This window comes from Micromys minutus (genome assembly GCF_963924665.1).
Source record: "Micromys minutus genome assembly, chromosome: 25".
Taxonomy (NCBI): Eukaryota; Metazoa; Chordata; class Mammalia; order Rodentia; family Muridae; genus Micromys; species Micromys minutus.
This window is the reverse complement of record NC_137960.1, coordinates 38,860,069-38,875,022: the sequence shown is the minus strand read 5'-3', so window position 1 is coordinate 38,875,022 and position 14,954 is coordinate 38,860,069. Positions and strand designations below refer to the sequence as shown.

The 14,954-nt window shown below is 46.5% G+C and overlaps 1 pseudogene across 1 annotated transcript; it reads right to left on the bottom strand.

Moving 5' to 3' along the window:
• Positions 1–13,708: 13,708 nt before the first annotated feature.
• Positions 13,709–14,716, bottom strand: LOC308437264 (mitochondrial fission regulator 2-like; annotated as a pseudogene). Its single transcript has one exon. The product of its transcript is annotated as a mitochondrial fission regulator 2-like (transcript).
• Between the last annotated feature and the right edge of the window lie 238 nt (positions 14,717–14,954).

Here is a 14,954-nt window from a genome sequence, read left to right as displayed (position 1 = left end):
TGCTCACATGTATACCTGCTCACTTGTCCACTTGTTCAACTGCTCATCTGTCCACATGCCCCCCCAACCACATGCTCACTTATCCACCTGCCCCCATCCACCTGCTCACCTGCTCACCTGTTCCCTTGCCCACCTCTCTACTTGCTCACCTGCTCCCAATCCACCTGCTCACCTACCCCATCCACCTGCTCACCTGCCCCATCCACCTGTTCATCTGTTCCCTTGCCCACCTGTTCCCTTGCCCACCTCTCTACTCACTCACCTGCTCCCCCATCCACCTGCTCACTTGTCTACATGTCCCCCTGTTCACCTGCTGCATCTGTTCATCTGCTCTCCCATCCACCTGCTCACTTGTCCACCTGCCCCTCCATGCAATACTCACTTATCCACATGTTCCCTATCTACCTGCTGACCTCTTTGTGTTTCTTCCTTTTAATGCCTCAGACTTGTCTTATTAGTTCGCTGGGGCTTCCCAACTGATGTTCCTCACGTTTTACAATTATGTCTTCTGGCTATTCTTGAAAGGAGATCTGATTAAAATTAATCCATAATGGCCAGAAGCAGAGGTCTCCCTCTAAAAAAATTAACCAGTGTGTTGCTGTTTCAGGTTTCACTTTCTGCCCTTTGGTAACTTTATTTTAAACCTCAGCTTCAGTGACTATAATGAAAATTCTCAAGGTAACAAAAATAACTGAGATTTATTATGGTATTATTTTTCAAGCCTTGAAGTCTTTTAGAGGGTCTCACTCTATAGCACAGGTTCTCCTAGAACTTCCTGTATATCCCAGAATGGCCTCAAACTCACAGCAATTCTCTTGAGTATTATAGGGTTAAAGGCATGGGCTACTATGCCTGGGTCTGAAAGCTTTTTTCAATTAATTTTTAAAATTAGCATGCAAAATAATGGTTTAATTATGACACTTTTATAAATGTGCATAATTATATTTTGTTTATATTCAGCCTGCTTGTTCTCCTTCCCACAGCCCTTTCCTCCTCCCAAATAGTTCCACATAAGTTTTCATCATTCATGCACACGTACACACACACATAAACACACACAAAGGCAGGCACAAACATACATACAAATTCATACTCACACATAAACACACACACACACAAAACCACTCACACACACAAACACGATCACACACACATACAAGTATACATACACACACCATATGAGCATAACACATTAAAGAAAACTAGCCCTGAGGCTATAGCTCAGTTGGTAAAGTATTTGCCTGGCATGTTCAAGGAGACCCTGGGGTCAATCCTCAGTAGCCCCATCCATACAAATAAAGATTCTGTGCATAAGAAAAAATGTAACATTTGTCCCTACTCCTATTGCCTTCTTTTGTTCCCTTGTCCCTCCTCCCAAACAACCCCCTTTTATTTTCATCACACACACACACACACACACACACACACACACACACACACACACGCGAGCACACATATGAACACACAGAGGCAAGCACAAACATACACACACACAGAGTCAGGCACAAACACACACCAACCCGAGATTCCACATATGAGAGAAAGTGTGATAGTTTTTGAAAACTTAATCATTAATAAACTGTGGTGTTCTGAATGAGAACAGCCTCAATAGGCTCACAATAGGCTCATGGATCTGAATATTTGGTCTCCAGGGAATGGAACTCTTTTTATAAGATTTACTGAGGTCATAGTGTCTCTTCACAGCAATAGAATACTAGCTAACACACAAACTAGCACATCTGGCTTATTTTATTAAGCAGTATCTCATAATGCTTAGGGCCAGGTATGGTGGTGCAAACCTTTGATCCCAGTACTCAGCAGGCAGAGAGGCGAGTTTGAGACCAGCCTAACCTATACAATGAGTTTCAGGACAGCTAGGGCTGTTACACAGAGAAATCCTGTCTCAAAACCCAAACCGAACCAAACCAACAACCAAAATAGTACTTGTGAGTGTTTAACTCTGGACCAGGTAGCATCTCATTATGCATGAATTAATTTATTTGACGGAATACAACCAGTGGACTTTGCTCTCCATATTCATCAGTTCCAGAATTTGTTCAAGGATGGGTCATAGATAAAAGATGGCATATGATTCGGCACACAAAGCCAGTGCCAAAGAGAAGAATTTAGGTGACAGTCTTATTAGGTTCTCAGATTTGATGGAACATAGAAGCAAAAAAAGCATATCTCCACGCCCTAAGTATAACTCCAGTGGGGCCACTAGCATGCATCGGCAGACACAAAAGGCTAAGAGTGGGCATGATTTCCTCCAGCTGCGGACTTCCTGGTGGCGGTGCAGAAATGTCTAGAGCAGGGAGAAGCAATAGGAGGCTGAAGAGGAGGAGAACAGGGGACGCTCGGGAGCTGGAGTCAGCTGTCTTTGTGTATCTTGATGCTTTATCTGGATTTTGCAGACACCAAGTAATTGCTGGTCATAGAAACTATTTGAATGGCAGGAATAAAATCAAAAAGAAACAAGATTGATGCCATGGTTAAGGACACTTGCTGTTCTTCTAGAGTACCACCTACTTCACAGCACCCATGTAGGGTGGTTTATAATGACCTGTAACCCCAGTTCCAGGGTATCCAACACTGTCTTCTGGCCTCCACAGGGATACACACTCACACACACATTCATACACACTCACACACACACATACACACACTCACACACTTACACACACACATTCATACACACTCACACACACATACACACACTCACACATACTCACACACATACACACTCACATTCACACACACATACTCACAGACACACAAACATACACACACATTCACACTCACAGACACACACACATACTCACACACTCACACACACAGACACACATGCACACACTCACATACACACATACACACATACTCACAGACACACAAACATATACACACACTCACACACACATACACACACTCACACATACTCACACACACATACACACTCACATTCACACACACACATACTCACAGACTCACAAACATACACACACAGACACACATGCACACACTCACAGACACACACACATACTCACACACTCACACATGCACACACACACGACTGACACACACCCATAAACGATTTTTTTTTAAATTTAAAAAGGGAGAAGGGAATGATGGGTGGCCCAAGACCCTGCAAAGAAGACAAGGACATGTAGACGATTGCACAGAAAGGTACCGAAGCTAGGTATGGAGCCCAGGACAGTCATCCTACTTCCACTGCAGCTTTCAGCCAGACCCTCTGTGACCTGGCACTACTCCCTCTGCACACTCCTCCAGCGCAGGCCGTGAAGAGTGTGCACTCTAGTCTAGCTACCGAATGAAGTTGTTACTCTCCCTTTGTACTCCAGAGAGTTGTGTTTCCTCCAATGGGCAGCATGAAGTGGACTAGGCATAAGTACCTCATGGATGTTGGCAGCAGTTATTTAATTCAGGGTGTAGACACAATGTTATTTATTTCAGGGTGTAGAGACATTCTCTTGTGTATGGTATAGAAGCATCGCCTGTCAATAAAAAGCCGATTGGCCAATGAGCTGAGGCAGAAAATAGGAGGTGGGATTTTTGGTAGAGGGAGAAGAATTCTGGAATAAAGTCAGGCACGGGAAGAGACTCACCCCGAACCCCGAGGAGTTGGGTGCATGAAACTGGTAAGAGGTAACCAGCCATATGACAGAATAAATGGGTTAATTAAATCAGGACCTAGTCAGAAAACAAGCCCCAGCTTATGGCCTAGGCATTTGTTCATATATAATTAAGTCCCCAGAGTTATTATTTTGGGAACTGGGGCACAGATGGGAAAGCCCAGGGTTACATCAGCGTCCTGGGGTGTGTAAGTAGGTCTTACCTAGTCTTCATTGATGAGTGGTTCCTTGGATATATGGATATATGAAGGGATATAAGTTCAATCCAACGGAAGTGGTGCTTTATGGCTGGCATCCAAGCCGTGAAGGAATGTTCCAGAGTACATGGATGTGGAAGGTCATTAGCAGAGTGGCTGTTTGCACCCCACCCTGGGAGGAGCTAGGCTCTCCCAAGGTCACTGGAAGTCAACTAGCCAGAAACACTGGGGCTAGATGGGCTTAGGTTGGTCATAAATGAGGTGCCTGTCCACCCTTAAAGTCAGAAGTGCTCCTCCTCAGAGCACAGTCACCATCGTCGTCATCATCACCATCATTAAAACCTCTGCCCAGTAAAATAATTAAGGCAATGATTTAACTCATAATGTATTATGTCACCCCACATACATACATTGTGGATTTTCTTCACTCTGGAACCAAGTCTTGTGCCTGCACAAAAGCCAAGATGAGACTGGACAAGCAGCCATCTTATGTTCCAAAAGGTTTCAACCCAGTTCCAGTTCTCACTGGCTGTGTGGCTTTGGGTGGTCCTGTTTCTTTACACTGTCCCTAAAACTCTTGATCAAGGACCTTCAGTGTCCTGTCCAGGTCTAAAATGTACTATGCATGGCAGTGGTTTTAGTTAGAAGACCTGAAGTGAGTCTAGAAATTCCCACTCATGCCTGATGCATCCAGCTTTGAAACCACAGTATCTGGCTCAGTTCTCCTGAGCCAGGTTCTGGGGTGCTGGTTCCCCAGCCCCACTCTGGTCCCACAGTGGAGGTTTCTCTAATTCCTTCACTTTCAGACCCTTCCCTGATTCATGCTGCTGCTCAGAGCAACAAAGACAGTCTAGAAACTTCCCTGCCCTCTTCCTCTTCCAACTGACTTATTTTAAACTGGCTCGATCCCAAGCATTTTGTTCTCCACAGCATCCTATATGTAAAAATACCCCAGGCCCCACCTCCCCTGATTGGAACATGGCATCAGCTTCCAAACCACTGGCCAGGTCTTTCCTGGTGGGCAGGAAGAAGGCTGCTCTGTGAAGCCTGGAGTCTAAGTAAGTACTGAGAAAACAAACCATTGGCTTCAATTTTAAGCTCTGAAAATAGCAAGAGCCCAGGATTCCTGCTGGCCTGAACTATGAGATTTGTCTCCCTCTGCCTATGGAGTGGGGGAGGAAAAGACTTACCGGACCTCTGCATTCCGAAGCAGAAAGAGAGAGAGAGAGAGAGAGAGAGAGAGAGAGAGAGAGAGAGAGAGAGAGAGAGAGAGAGAGAGAGAGAGAGAGACTCTCAAGTCCCAGGAGACTAGGTCCCTGCTTGGCACCATCATCCTGATTCTGGAATGAACGGCACAGTTCTGGACCCTGTTGAATGTTCCTCCGGTTATACCTTTGGATGGATGGGTCTGGTCAAAGCTGAAGCAGTCTCTGAGAAGTCAGCAGCATATGTCCCCATTCTGTACACAGCTGATCCTGACAGATACCAACAAATGGAGCCATGCAAACAGAAGTTCCTGCAAGTTCGCTGGATGTCTAGCTGGCCCTGGGCCACTCGGATATTAGCCCTGCTGGTGTCTTCCAGCGACCTCTTCTCTTGAATGGAGGGAAGTTAACTTGTAGGGACATCCTGGCATGGAGATAACTTGCCATACCAGTGGAGGTGTGTTTGAAATTGACTATTGGCTACTCACCTCCTCCCAGCTCTTCCCCTTCCACACGTGATGACCAACCATCGCCCTCGTTGAACAATGGGGCATAAGCCCTACAGGACAGGGCTCTATGGCATGTCCCCTCTGCTGTGTGTTTGCACAGTCCCTGGGATGAAGAAAAGACTAATAGACAGACAGAAAGGCTGGGGGTCTCTGATGGAGAAGCTGCAGCACTCCAGGAGTTCGGCGTACTTAGAGTATAGCTAACAAGAAGGTTGGCAGGAGCAACAGTACCATAGACAACTGAGAAGAGAGCTACAGCGGACATTTCTGCACACTCTGGCTGTCAACGTTAGCAGCTGGACTGTGGCAGGCTTTGCTACCTCTCTGAGCCTTACCTGGGAAGATGCTCCTCCCATGGGGCTGAGGCCTTGGTTCTTGACCTGCATCGACAATTGCTCATTCACCCGGGACCAACTCCCCAATATACGGTGCCTGGCCAATACACTTTACAGCATCACGTTGCCGTGACCTATGTGCAGCATCCTGGGGGAGGCATAAAGCTATGATGCGGAGTAAGCCAACTGAGCTTAGTAGAGAAACTGACCCAGGCTTGCATGTGCATGCGTGAGTCTGCACAGAATTGGTGCTAGACCTGCAGCAAGGTCTCTCAAGTTCCTGTGGTGTTCCATCTACTGCCCCTGGGTAGCCATTACAATGAAGAGAAAGTCAGAGGGCATGGGGGTTCTGCGTTCTTCCTGCTATGGCTTTGCAACAGTCTATCCATGTTGGCCAGGCTATCTCCTTCCTGGAGACACCTCAGGTTTCTGACTTTCCTCAGGAGCATTGAACTGCACTGCAGTTTGGATTTGAGCTCCTACTGCAGCTAGCTACCTGTCAAAACAGCTGCTGAGGGGCTGGTAGCCAGGACTGAGGAAAACGGGGGTCAGGCCAGAAGACCCATAGCTGTTTAGTGATATGGTGCTTCAAAGAGAGATATTCAGCCTTGGGGACCCCCTCTCTTCTCTCCTCTTTCTTGCTTCTCTGATGCTGTGGGGGACAGAGCTGCGGGAATACTGTTGACTCCCCAGGGTGCCTCCGGTCCCTGGCTTCTTTATTTTTCTGCACCCAGGAGCCTGACAGCTGATCGTAACTACCCTCTAATAAGTCTTTCTTTGATGAGCCTTGATCTTGTGACCTTCCTGCTCCAGCCTCCGGAGTGGCTGGGGTTAGGAGTAGTAGGTACTGTTACACCCAGAAAAAAAGTCGGAGGCCAGACTATGAGCCACAGCCACTCTATGGGACAGACAGGAACAGACAGGGACAGACAGGGACAGACACTGGTACAACTTCACACCAGACCAAAGCCCAGCCCAGAGAGAAGGGAGTGTCCACAACATTAACCCCTGATCAAGAAGCAATCGGTTCCTGACAGAAAATCAGGCCTGTCAACCACACTCTTGGGACAGTCATCCAACACAAAACAGACATCATGATGTGTGTGTGTGTGTGTGTGTGTGTGTGGTGGGGGAGGGATGGCTGTTGTTATAGTTTGATGTTTTTTGTTTCCTTGGCGTTCATTTTGTTTTGGTTTTGTTTGTTTTATTTATTTTTTTATTTTCGAGAGCCAAAGAAGAAACACAGCATTGGGTGGTGAGCGAGGTGGGGAGGACCTGGGAGGACTAGACAGTGGGGAGGGTGGAGGGAATGTGATAAAAGTATATCGTATGCAGAAATCTTAAGAATACTTTTAAAATGCAGTTGGAAAAAGTCCTGCCTGTAGACAAAGGGGTTGGGGCTGAGGTACACTCTCCACCCCGGAGCCTCACCCTGTGGGTAACCGTCCCAGCCCTGACTGTACTTGTGGAGATATATCTCAATGTGGCCAAACCAAACCACAGAGTCCCCATTTGGAAGATCTCCTTTCCTAACCACCCTGGCCCAACATCAATAGCAAACATTGCCCCACAAGTGGCAAGCCATTGGCTGTAGGAACCAGCCAGGGCTCACAAACCAAACTCACACAGGAGGAGGAACTTCCCCCTGGAGAGGAAACCCACCATCAGACAAAAAAAAAAAAAAAAAAAAAAAAAAAGGAAAACAAAAGTTCCCAGCTTAAGTTTCTTCCACTGGGGCAGGGCTCCTCCTCACAGCTGGGAGGCTTGCTTCCTCCTTCCTGGGCTGGCCCTCTCATTAGGAGCTAATGAGCCCCAGATGTGCCAGCTTCTGCTTGGCCTTGTTAACCCCTTGATTTCCTTGACCAAAAAAATACAGGGTCAGTCACTCAATTTTGCACAGGACTCATCCACCATCTAGTCAGTGGGGTGCATTAATGGGTTCTCCCGGGGAGACTTGGGGATGAACAACTGGTTCACCATACTCTCTCCTGAACCCTGAGGTGTGACGTTTCTCCCTTTGAGGCCATGCAGCCAGAAATGAAGGTGGGATTTAAACTTGGCTCTAGGCTCCTTTGGGCCTCCTATCACTTGTTTGGGTAAAGTTAGATTTTTTTTTTTTTTTCAGTGCCCAGATCACAAAGATCAACACCCTTGCCTGGTGCACATACTGCAAACTTGAAAAACGGAATTCTGGGTTGAAAATAGGAAGAATGTAGAAAGGAATTGGCTTTGGACCTACACCAATGTCTTTGAACTTCAGCCACCTTATCTTCAATGTAGAGCAAGAAAAAGTATCTGCCTCCACGCAGGGATGGAGCTCAGCAGTGATGCTTGCCCTAGGATTTATGACCCAAGTTCCATCTTCAAAATAGATAGAAGAGAGGAAGGAAGGAAGTCTCTCGAATTTATTTGAAAACTAAATAGATTTATTTGGGGGACAGCATTATAAACTGTGGAGCCTCCTCAAGGACAGGGAGGTTCTGTGACCCCTGATGGATTCAAGCACATTGTTTGAGTGACATTGGACGTTTCCTTTGTAAGAAGCAGGCTCTGAGAACTTCAGAAAACTGAAACTGGAGAGTATTTTTTCCAGAAATGGTTCATCATGACTAAATCCTTTATGCCACCTGAAAGAAACCAGGTCAGGAAAAGTACACGTGGTTATGTCTCCGAGCATGTGGTCCTGCCTGGGTCACGCTTTCTGGGTTTCTAGGAGGAGGTGTGGGCGTGTCCTGGGTGTTTCTACCTGTGTTCGTTGGGGAGGGGCATCCTATGCTGGTGGGAAGGCTCCTTTCACAGTTGTTTCTGTTCCTGGAGTTCTGGGAAGAGCCAAGTAAGCCATTGTCAGAGGTCCCAGAGCCTTAGGCTAAACTCCTAAGAGAGAGATCCTTTGGGTATCAGACTGTATTACATGGACTTCCAAGTGCTCCTGATGTGCAGAAATCTTGCTCAATAGCTGAGTGCTGTACTGTGGACAAGAAGAAATAGAAGACATGGGAAGGCAACCCGCAAGCCACACTAGACCCTAGAGCCAGGTGTGGACACGGGACTCACCCACATCTAGTGACATGGATCCAAATAGAAAAGGGGACATGAGTTTTCTACTGCTTCCTGTGACAAATTGCCACCAACCCATGGTTTCCTACCAAAACCCCACACAAGTCATTGTCTTATGGTTCTGGTCTGAAGACCAGAGTGGCCCTCATCAACAAGGTGGCAGCTTCCTTCTTCTAGAACCGGAAGCCAGCCTCCAGAGGCCACCCTCATTCTACATTTGCTGCTCCACCTCTATCTTTAGTATCAATATGGTGGCAAGCCCTTCTTTCACTTGCCTTTCTTCTAGTTTTGGCTCAGGTTCTGAAACTCCACTTATGATGACAGAAGGTCTTATTTTTAATTGTTAACCCTTAATTTCCCATTGCTGCATGACCAAACATTTACGGGCTCCAGGTTTAAGACATGAACATCTTATCCTACAGAAACCCAAGTAGACGGACACTTTTACCTTTGATCCCTGAGATATCTGAACTTTAGTGTACTTCAGGATCTTGGCAGGAGATGACATTGAGCCTCTGTTAGATTTTGACTTTGCTAACCCCCTCACTCCTTCCTGACCCTCACCATTAGACACCACACATGTCATTGAATTAGGAGTGAATATATTTTAGATACCTCATTACAAGGTCTGTGATCAGGGGCTTATTGAGAAATCCTACTGGGCTCATAAATAGAACAAATCTTGGCAAGCTCCTATCATGTGCCGCTAGGCTCGAAGGCATTCACGCAACCTCTCCTTCAATCCTCATGATAGCACAGATAAAATAAATCTCCACCTCTGCTTTGGCAGTAGAAACTCAGGGTTTAAGTAACCTACTAGCAAATAGTAGGCCCTCAATGAGTACTCATAGGGCAAGTCAAATCATAGGAGTGTGTGTGTGTGTGTGTGTGTGTGTGTGTGTGTGTGTGTGTGTGTGCAGATTAGCTCTAATTCTTGTCAGAATCCTCAAGGGAGATGTTACCTGTGCCCCCAGGAAACAGACAAGAGAGTTAAACAGGGAGCTAAAGCCCCAACGATCACAGCTGTATATGAGGTCCCTGTGCCTCTCACTACAGCCCAGGTTGCAGGCCATCTGTCCTCAGAAAGGGCTGGCTGTCTTTTCATCTCACAGAACAGTTGCTATCATAAAATGACCTTTGGTTTGAATTCTATTGTTATCAGGCGCTTCTATTGTGAAGGACCTAATTGGACTACATCAGGCACGTGTGGTGCGCACCACTCAGGGACAATGTTTGTATTCTTCCAGAGGTGGACCCAGCCTTGGGCATAGCCAAAGGAGGAGGCCTGGATCCTTATGCTAAGGGAGGCATAAACAGGGCAATTAAAGCTTAAGCTACCCCAGTAGCTCTCTTTAATTACATTCTTCCTTAAATACCAACAGGGCCAACAGGGCCACGGGCAGGAAGTGGTCCATCAGGGCCCAGCCTGGAGATAGCAACATCAGAGGGGACACACACACACACACACACACACACACACACACACACACACACATCACCACCACCACCACCACCACCACCACCACCACCACCACCACCGCCACCAAAAGGACCTTTTCCCTTTGTTATATTGGTGTTTCAATCTGTACCCTGCCCCTCCTCCCTCCAGCTTCCTCTCTGCATCAGGCAGCTAATCCATCTGGGCCACTGGGATGATTGATTAATATTATCAACTTGACAAGATCTTGAGTCACCTAGCAGATAAACTCTGCCCATGCCTCTGAAGGATTATCTAAGTCATGTAAACTGAAGTGGCATCCCATCCTAACTTGGGTGCCCTCATCCCAGACTAAGTAAAAGAGGGTGTGAGCTGAGCATGCTCTCCCTTCCCTCTCTGCTTCCTGTCTGCTGATGCGCCGTGACCATCTGCCTCATGGTCCTGACACCATGCCAAAACTGTGAGCCCAAGGAAACCCTCTCGTCGTTGGGTTGTTTCTGTAAGGTATTTTATGACAAGGATGAAAACTAAATGATGTAGGCATTTTCTCAGTTGAGGCTTCTTCCTTTCCAAACTAACAGAAACTTACCCAGCACACTCGGAGAGCATGGTTGTAGTCGACAGAGCCAAGAGAAGAGATACATCACTTGATGTTCTTTCCCAGGGCACTTAAGTCTCTTCAGTCTTGATCCACAGCATGGAGAAAGCCACCTGTGAATGTGGCTCTCACCAACAGAGCCTAGAAAGAAAAGAGGAGGAGAGGGACCTTACAAACTAGCTACCTCTCATTCTTCATTAGTATCCAATCAAAGAGTTCTAATGGACTCATTAATATTTGGTTCATTTTACTATGCGTTTAGAATATAACACTTACTTAATTTTATGAGCATTGATTGGTGTTTTTGCCTGCATGTGTGTCTGTGTGAGGTGTTGGATTGCCTGGGACTGATGTTCTAGGCAGTTGTAAGCTGTCATGGGGGTGCTGGGGACTGAACCCCAGTCTTCTACAAAAGCAGTCAGTGCTTTTAACTGCTGAGCCATCTCTCCAGCCCCCTTTGTAGAGTAAGAATTATCAATTACTCATGGAGAGAGGGTCTGCAGGCATGAGACTTTGATGCAGGGTTTACTCGAAACTTGCTGAAAGGGTAGACAGGCTTCTGGGCACCCTCATGGCATCCCTGTGGCCTTGCTTCCATCTCACCAAGGATAGTCGTCATGCTGGGGTCCTGGTAGAGCCAGGCTCAGTGGATCCTGTTCTAAGGCTGACCTCTCTGTTGACTCTAGCTGTGCGTCCCACAGAGGTGTGTGGCTTGTTCCTACCCCAGCTTCTTGTCTAAGGCAGCTGTGTTGCCAACTTGCAGGGTAAGCAGTGAGAGGGTCTTGTAATTTCTCCTTTGGAGGAGTAATGTCTCTTCCTTTTGGGAGCAGGAACCAGTGAGCGCCCGGGTGCTCCTGGCTTTGGGAATACCTTGCTGAGCTTCTGGAAACAGGCTGGCTCTGAGGGCTGGTGGATAGTCTCCCCTTTCCCCCCAGGAGTGCTCAGCTCTCAAGCACAGCAGAGTAAGCTTCCACCTGCTTGTGCAATCTTGCCGTGACGAGGTCTGCACGTGTGGTTCGGAGCCAGGGAGACCAGACAAGTTTCTTCTGGGGTGATAGCATCCCTCTGGAATTCTGGGAGATGAGGAAGCCCAGCTGTGAGGTTAGGCTGCTGGCCCAGAGGCCATGCAGTCCAAGCTGGTGGTGTGAGGAGGAGGAGACTGTAGTCAGACAGGATGGACAGGTTGCCAGCCAGAGACTTCCTTATGTGGTAGGTGACAACCTAATCACTCAAAATAGCTTCCCCATCCTAGTAGTGTTAGGTGACCCTGAAATGTCTCTTAAGTCTTCCACCCTTATCCGTGACTGTCCCTTGATACCTACTTGACCCTTACCTTACCTTAGGTGCAGACTTAAAGAGGTTTCCAGTATAGAGGGAAGCACAGCTTTATACCTGTCCTTTTAAAATGCCAACATTACGTTGGTGAGAAGAGAGACTCTCCTTGTCAGTGTGTTGTGCACTGGTTGGTCCATTGGAAGACAGCGGGGTCAACTTCTGTCAAAATTACTCATGTGTTCCTTTTGGTTCAGCAATTCAATATTTGGGCACTGGTCTTTCAGAACTTCTGGGACATGTATGAGCCAACACATATATGAAATTTTTTGTTGTAGAGCTGCTGAGAACAACAATGGTTGGAGTAATCCAGTGCCATGTCAGGGGAGGCCGGGTTAAGTCAATTATGATGTAGCAACACAGCAGACGCCTGATGGGTGTAGTGTCTCACAGAGTAACCAGGATGGGAATCCTTCCATTTCTGCATCGTACCTTGTGTTACTTCCCCCTAGCTAGCTTTACATTAGCACATACTATTTGAATTCTGCATTTCTCGCTTTCCTTTTTCCCCCAAGTTCAATAGATCCATTTATTATACAATCTAGGGTGCAGACATAATGGAGAACAAAGGGAACTCACCAGCCGTCTGTGCAAAGCCAGTATGCATGAAACTTATCAAGGGTCTATTTCTACTTGTTGTACTTTACAGTCAAATAACTCATTACCTCAGGAAGTTTTAGAAAGTTGCAACCCTACATGACTAAAACCATGACTAGCTTAATGAAAAACAATCATCACTTTCTGCTCACTAAAAATTTCCAAGTTGCTAAAGGTCAAATATACCGTATCACAGCAACTCACAAGACTGAGAGGAGCCTCAGTAGGAAGCCACAATTTTAGGAAAAGCACTGAACCACGCATTTCATTTTCAGTAGCACTCACATATAGTGGGAAATCTGTACATCCGACTCTAAGTAGCCAGTTAAACGCTACATCTTCCAAAAGCAGGGACAGTATTCTTAAATGTCTTCCTCAGGCTGGGTGGAGATAGGTCCCAGAGTACAGTCTGCTCACCCTAACAGAGGTGTTAATCCTCTGACAGGAAATGAGGTACCACACGGCCCGCCTGGAACGGTGCTTCCAAGGGTGAGCACAGCTTTTGCTTCTGTAAAGACTTATTTATTTTATTTTATATGAGTACACTGTCGCTGTCTTCAGACACACCAGAAGAGGGCATCAGATCCCATTTCAGATGGTTGTAAGCCACCATGTGGATGCTGGGAATTGAACTTAGGACCTCTAGAGGAAGAGCAGCCAGTGCTCTTAACCACTGAGCCATCCCTTCAGCCCAGCTTTTGCTCCTGATGCCTTGGACAACTGCTTTTATATTATCAGTCTTTCCCTTAGGTCGATGACTTTCTGTTGGAGGAATGTGATATCAAAACCTTCAAGTTTCTGGACTAGAAAGTGCAGAACGCTCCCAAGATCTATTTTCTTTGTCAAAGGCATCATCTTGAAATGCAAACGTCTGTTTCAGTGCATTAGATACTAAAGACACCGGATCCCATTGTGAACTCTGTCCTTAACTCTTCCAAGGGCTCTACCACCTGCTGACCTTTCCACAGGCCGCCGTTTGACCTTAGTCATGTCCTTTAGAACATCCAGCATGTTGGGAACATCACCAACCCTCCGGCTTTTTGAATGATGGCCGTCATTGGTCTTCTTAAACCTGTCATCTGCCTTTTCATTTCAGTAGCCAGATTCTCTATCAGAAGATCCAGGTTGCATGAGGAGAGAACTTGGAGGCTGTGGAGAAAACTGAGGAGGAAGAGGTGGGGGAAGAGGAGGAAAGGCATCACACTTAGAATGTGGTCTGGTTCCACAGTCAGACCAGCGGTCGCCAATGACGGTGGCACTTGCTCCGTGCTGGGTCCATCACTCAAGTCAATGAAGCCAGTCTCTTTGCTCTCCCTCAGGTCCTGCATTGCAGCCATCTGAGACCAGAGAAAAGTCAGCTCATCTTCAAGGGTGGCTATCTTTTTAATTGCAGCTTCACTTACGGGAAGACCATCTGTCACCATTTTGTTCTGTCTTAGAGCAGGTGACGACAGATCGCAAATTAGTTTTGAAGGATGAAAAAGAGCAGCTTCCCTTCCTCCTTCTTCCTTTCCCATATACTATGTCGAAATCTGAGACAACTGGCTTCTTCATTTGCTACACACAAAACATCAGCAAAAGATGGAATTGTAAGTTCATGACCACCAGACTCCTTAGAGTTCACGTGCGGGATCAACTCAAAACGAGGTCTTCGGCAAGGCTCTAAGGGAAGCATTCTCCCAATAATACAAACAATACTGACCCATAGTCTTTATTTTTGACAAATCAGCAAATCCTGGTCTATAGGAGCACCAAAATATGCCAGCATGTTTCCTAATATACTCAGAATGAAGGACATTGGCGAAGCAATATAAGTACGTAAGATTATAAAAGTACATTTGCAAGTGCATTTGATATGAGCATTTTCTCTGTATTTTCCCCATGCATTCTTTGTGATTGTTGTTTTAATAGCTGTATAATATTCCTTTGTTCAGATCAGGCTCTTCCTTATTGTGGCATCTAAGATGTTAGCAGGGAGAAGTTAAGGAGACTACAAGGACACAATGTTGCCACTGCAGCTGTCATTTGGAGGTTAC